Below are 6,393 nucleotides of genomic sequence, written 5' to 3'. Positions count from 1 at the left end.
CCATGGCGGGTTAGCGCCATGGATTTTAACGGCTGCTAAAAGCAGCCGTTAAAATCGGAATCAGGCGTTAAGGGTTAACGACGGCGTTAACCCTTAACGCCTGAGTTGTAATGAGGCCCAATGACTTTCTTTACTACCTTGTGAAGACTTCAAAGTATGACCCTAGTTAATGTTGTTCCACTGTCTAAGATGTGATCTATGTGAATCCCTGACCAAAAATATACCATTTTCTTTTTTCGTTTCTTATTTGAAAGAATATAGACTTTGTTTAGTAATATGTAAATCCCTGTGAACAAAATTAAACATCTAGGACTGTTTTACTTTAAAAACATGAATATGGTAATATTGATTGAATGTATGTAGAAATATTTTTTACTCATGATTGTCTCTATTTTCAAATAAGACTATTTGGTACTCTTTGTAGCGGTTGACTGATGCCCTCTGGATGTCTAACATTGCTATGAACTTTATTTGGTCTGACCGACTCTGAATCTATCTACCTAAACTGCATCTAGGCTCTTGACCTGTCATGCCAAGGTTTTCCTTGTACTATCTTTACATTCTAATATTTTCATTATTATACTCCATCTTGGAGATGCAAATCGTAACGCTGGAACTTCTAATGCACCCTCCTGGCATTTTTACATCTTTCCTCATGTCGATCCATAACGTATCATGTGAGTTCGTTATTTTTCTTAGTTGGTGCTCACATTTTGGGAATTTTAAGGTATCTTAACACGACCAGTCCAGCAGTATACCATGGACATTCGTGTCCAACACATCTTTGCATTTATTACTCAAATCATCATGAGCTATATCATATGAGCTTAATACTCTATCATTGAAATATTTCACGCATTGTGACATTGACAACATTTTTTTATGATATACGCAGAATGATGCACTCTTTCAATGTTTCACTTTGAGCGGATCAGGCATGTTTAATCTTTTGCTGCGGCATCTTCCATTTATCATACATGCATGTTTGATACATTTTTAGTACTTCCATCATGGACGACCTCGCGTCTCCATGCTATTAGTCCACTTTCTATTGTGACTTTCTATGTACTATATAGCTGCCTTCAAAATGGCGCAGCCTGTTTCCATAGCAACTGACATAGACGCTGGCAGTAAATGCTGACCCTCCATATCGCGCTCACCCGAGCTGAAGGTACGTGCTTGTACCAATGTTTATTCCTCCATTAGGGACCCTCTACAAATTACTTGGTCTTTACCTATGCTATGTGTATCTGTTGAAGAATCTGCATGGTGAAACAGCGCGGCAATGCGCTAGATGAACAGTTAAAGTTAGGAAATCAGGAGTAGCTGTATCCACACGCATCTCGATGCATTCGCTAGTGTAATTACTGGTATGTAGACACTTTTGTCTTTATGTTTCACTCATCGTTCTCCTCGCACTTGACCTGGGCGCACTTTGAATAATTCCCCTTTGCCTGCTATTCATGTCTATTACTCTATAGATCGAGAAGGAATCACCACGAAATTCAGAGACTAACTACGTGAGCATGTTGACATCGATCCATATATTAAGGAACATTTTATAGCTGGTCTAATTGACGAACATCGCTACTTGTTAGACATTTTCTGGGCAGGTCACGATCCTCGAGTTTCATAAACATTTTGATAATAGGAATAGAGGGACTTTGACCGTGCTCTTTTACCTATACATATGTGTATATATTTATTTTTCCAGGTTTAAGTTCGCTTCTGGATTAATCTTTTGACAATCCTTGGAGCTCCTGGAACAAATACCGGCTGCACCTATTTAACCAAGATACATTGTTTTATATTCTTTAATACCGTGATCTTTTCACGCACCGCACATGGTAATTATGGCTTCCTTCCTATTTTAGTTTCTGTCTTGGATGACAATCCTCTATCAGTTTTGCTCGTAAAACTTTCCCTAATTTAATTCAGCGCCATCCTTGGGGACTACTCGGAGTAGCATCAGCCAACCTACCCTTGTCAAGATTATTTTAATGGGCTCCCCATATCAAAATTTGATCTTACCAGACACTGTTCAGTTTATAAAGTTGAAAGCCACTATTATGCCTAAATTGAATTTCGGATTGTCGTTTTGAACCCCTCAATGTCACAGTAGTACTTTTAATCCAGGGGACTGAGTTGATGCATTTTATGTGTATATATCATGTAAAATAATGTGAATAAAATACTGTACACTATTGTCTTTTTTCTAAAGAGTCCATACTGGCCATTTGAAGAAGAGGAAAGTATCCTCGATACGCGTCGCCGAACAAAAACTGACTCCATTCTTTCTAAAAAAATGTATGTACACTATGATGCTGGTTTGTTTTACTTGTAAACAAATTTTTCTTTTATTGAATTATAGACTTTATTTCTAAAAATATTATTTGTGCATGACCTATTTCTCTACATTGAAATTGTACAGTATATTATTATATTTTTCGACGAACCACAGTATTGGGCTTCTGTCCAAAGAATTGAAAGTGTGCAGGGCACGGGAGGATTCCTGGGTAGAATCTTCTTTCTTACATTTGTCTTTTGTAGGGATTTTATGCCATGATCCCAGTTCCTCCCCCGCACCTAACAACATAAGATTTAGATTCAAAAACATAATTGAAAACTCTTTTACCATAAGGTGTGCACCGGTGTCCAAACCTAATTATGTGCACACATGCACATGCCATGACATTCATAGGAGTGCATGTTTTTCTACTACTGTGCCATATCCCGAATTCACCAATACTATGCGGTACACTTTGCCTTTTTTACCTATTGCTGCGTAACTGTGCCATCGTTTACGCTGGTCCTTTGTCACTGCCTCGTGTAAATTTCACCTTGATGGCTGCCTCATGTAAATTGCACCTTGATGGCTGCCTCATGTAAATTGCACCTCAATGGTTGCCTCATGTAAATTGCACCTTGATGGCTGCCTCGTTTATGAGGTTTCTTGATTAGCTGATGCTCAAATATGCTGTTTTGCAGCTGTTGTCACATACATGTTGTTCCTTGATCAACAGTTGCTTTATAAACAATGCTCATTGATTGACTGGCGATCCATGCATGCCGCTTCTTGTTTGAGCCCCTCACCGACCTGCCTGCATTACACTTATCAGCTCGCCACTCTCACACTTTGGGTGACAACTGGTGATTCCCCCTTACCTGAACAAATGATGACCATCCAACCTCTACACTTCTCCCACCAGCGTGTCACATACAGCCTCCCAGCAGCCCTCCACCCTTCCTCGCTCTCAGGGCAAGCCTTGTCAATAGCAAACGAAGCATGAGGCTTCCACCTTGGTCTTTCCAATACACAAACCCTAAGAGCCCTCAATACAACTCGCCTAGACACATATCACGACCCTGAGAACAGGTTCTTTTGATTTATACACATCAATGTTTCAAGCCTGGCATCATGCCTCTCTCTCCTCCCACTTAATGCACTCACCAGCACTCTCCTCCCACTTAATGCACTCACCAGCACTCACCTCCCACTTAATGCACTCACCAGCACTCGCCTCCCACTTAATGCACTCACCAGCACTCACCTCCCACTTAATGCCCTCTTCACCTCTCTCCTCTCACTTTACACCCTCACCACCTCTTATAAAGGACCCATAGCCAAGAGGCTGCTAAAATGGCAAAGGCTGCGCTATACAAGACCACTTTGCATTGCATCACACACTGGTGACCCTCTCTCTCTGGCCTCACCAGGGCTCAGATGAGAATGTGAGGCAAGAGTATTTTACTTTCTTTTTTGGGAAGTTGGAAGTAAAAGGATTTATAGGGAGTACACCTGTTATTCTCATTCCTGTTTGGCGCAGAACATAGAAGTAGATACAGATTCTAATTTAAAAATGCTATTTTCCTTGTAACACAAATATTCTTTGCAGTTAGCAATTCCCATAAATGAAAGAAATACTTGTATCATACAGACTGTTTTCACATCAGGCAACACTGCAGCAGTGAGCCTCTTTATGGAAGATGCCGGTCATACCGCTGGCCAGACAAACTCACCGGAGCATTGCAGGTGGCATAAAGCGTCACATGCATAACTGTTACCAGCATTGGCCTGATTATATAGACTAAAATAGCAGGAATGTACTGAATAGTAGATTTAAGTATTCAATGACTACCAAATAGCTGGCCAAGCAGTCGACCAGAGGCGAATACAGAGCCGAATAGTTGCCTTTTTTAATAAATATAGTTATATAGAGATGAAAAACACTTTGTAAATTAAAAACACACTCTATAATGTGTGCATCCATTCTTTATTGCCTTTCTCTTCTTTGTTGTCTATAGAAGATATTTGTGTAAACCATGCAAATTATCAGAAAATAAACAGGTCAATAACAGCACAGTTTGTATTTTTGTGCATTCATAGGTGTCGCTTGTTGGGCAGCTCCCAAGTAACTAAGACTAGGCCAAATGTATAGTGTGCGTGTATGCAATCACTGTGAGGGGAGACTGGGATGCGTTTACTTATACTTTCATGTGTTCCTTTTGTGCCTGCCCATCTTTAGACTTCTGGCTCCAGCGAGGCACTGAAACGGAAAAGGAGGTATTACGTCAATTAGCACCCTGCTGCCTGCTGAAGTGCTACTGAATACAAACATTGGGATGCTAAAGCCATGCTTTCTACGTGTGGTAGTGACATGAGATGAGACATTTGAAAACTGTCTTTTCATTAATAGTATTTTTCTTGGTTTTGTGTGTGGGGTATGTTTGCGGTGTTTTGGGGCACGGTAAAAGACATAAATAAAATATAATAACATATGTAGGGAATGCTGACTCCTCCCTGGTTCTCGGCTGACCCTATAGGGAAGAGACAGTGCTGATTTTCAGATCCTTAATTGGCATATGCAAGTTTATTTTACTTTTTTTGCTTCACTTGTGCAACCATTTGGTCCTATGTTTCTAAATTGTAAACTTGTATCTTGTCATCTTTACTACATTAATATCCCTCTTTTTTAACTCTATAATACTGGGAGGAATATTTTATTCTGTCACATACTGGGGCATTTTGGTTACACATTTTTTGTTGTCAAACTCTCAGTTTATAGGATAGCCACATTCTTTAGTTACAGCTGCCACTTTTGCCAACACGAGAAAGTTGGGGACAGGAATTGTAACCTGTGTAATGATATGATGTGGCATTTATAACGCGCCTGTTCGCAAGTGTTTCTAGGCATGACAAGACAGAGAGGGGGACACAAAGGGAAGACAATGTAACGTTTCGATATTACAAGCATATCTCTGCCACTGAGCTACCCTACTTGGTTTATAACCTTGTCCTGCAGGTTGAATACAGTTCTTTGCTGTGGGCACACTACTCCCTGAGCTATTTTACTCATGGGTTGGAACTTCCTGTGGTATCTGCTGCAGTTATGTTAATGCACTAATCTGTATAAGTTGGATTGGGAATTTGAACCTGTAATTTTCAGATTACTCACACAGGTCATCAGCAAATCAAAGAGCCCCTAAAGAAAATACCATTTTCCAATAGCGACTTTCTATTGGTCCAGCTCAATGTTTTCCACTTACAAACTACAGGGGAGGCCTGAGACATCTCATTGCAAATTCAAAATATTGAGAGTTTTGCTTCAGTTCACACCTCCCCAGAAAACCGCCAGATTAAAGTCTGCCCATCACATGGAGGGCTGAGGCTTTGCACTTTCACACCTATGCCCTGTCGGTGCTCAATCAAAAAGGTGACTGCAGCACTTATTTAATTATCTTTGTAAAGGATAAACATGACATGGCTGAATGGTTCCAGACAGGCAGTCAAAGCAGCACTTCATGCACTTTATAGGGGAAACTATTCAGCTTCGAGTGATAAACCGAATATCTTATTTTCAGCCGGAATTCGTCCGAATACTTACTCGAAGCTGAATTTCAGACACCCCTGCAAAATAGGCAGGCGCGCTGGAGACCTCCTTGCCTGCATGTTCAGGTACTCAAAGATCCAACTGCAGAGACAAAAGACACACAAAGCATGCTGGGATAATTCCTCTCCACTCTGGGCTTTCACAACCTGCGGATAAGCCACACTCATGATCATCAAAGCCCTAGATTCACCAACTTGCTATATATATAATCAAAGTGGTAAGGACAAGTTTGCCCGCCTGCTGTTTTTGCGCTCTACAACCTTGTAATGGAGGCAGACTCCTGAATGCTCTGCCCCCACTTCCATCTAGTTACGAAGATACAGTTAATATTCGGAGCTGGGCATGAGGAGGACAGTGCCTATAAGTTACATTATAGAGCAGGTCCTTCCTACATTTTCAAGTTCCATATGTGGTTCAGGGCACTTGGCATTTGGAAAGATGGTCCATATAGATCATACAAATGTGGAAAAGCACTCGTGCATTCCTGGTAATTTCTTCATGA

General features: G+C 40.7%; 1 long non-coding RNA gene across 1 annotated transcript; it reads left to right on the top strand.

Moving 5' to 3' along the window:
• The first annotated feature begins 1,720 nt into the window (after positions 1-1,720).
• Positions 1,721-4,720, top strand: LOC138513103 (uncharacterized). The gene is made up of 3 exons (XR_011281704.1): positions 1,721-1,847; positions 2,222-2,307; positions 4,527-4,720. It is a non-coding gene; the product is annotated as an uncharacterized lncRNA (long non-coding RNA).
• Positions 4,721-6,393: the final 1,673 nt, after the last annotated feature.

Source organism: Ambystoma mexicanum, chromosome 12 (genome assembly GCF_040938575.1).
Source record: "Ambystoma mexicanum isolate Mex_15411 chromosome 12, UKY_AmexF1_1, whole genome shotgun sequence".
Taxonomy (NCBI): Eukaryota; Metazoa; Chordata; class Amphibia; order Caudata; family Ambystomatidae; genus Ambystoma; species Ambystoma mexicanum.
Note: the sequence above shows the minus strand (reverse complement) of the source record. Positions and strands in the feature narration are given on the sequence as shown.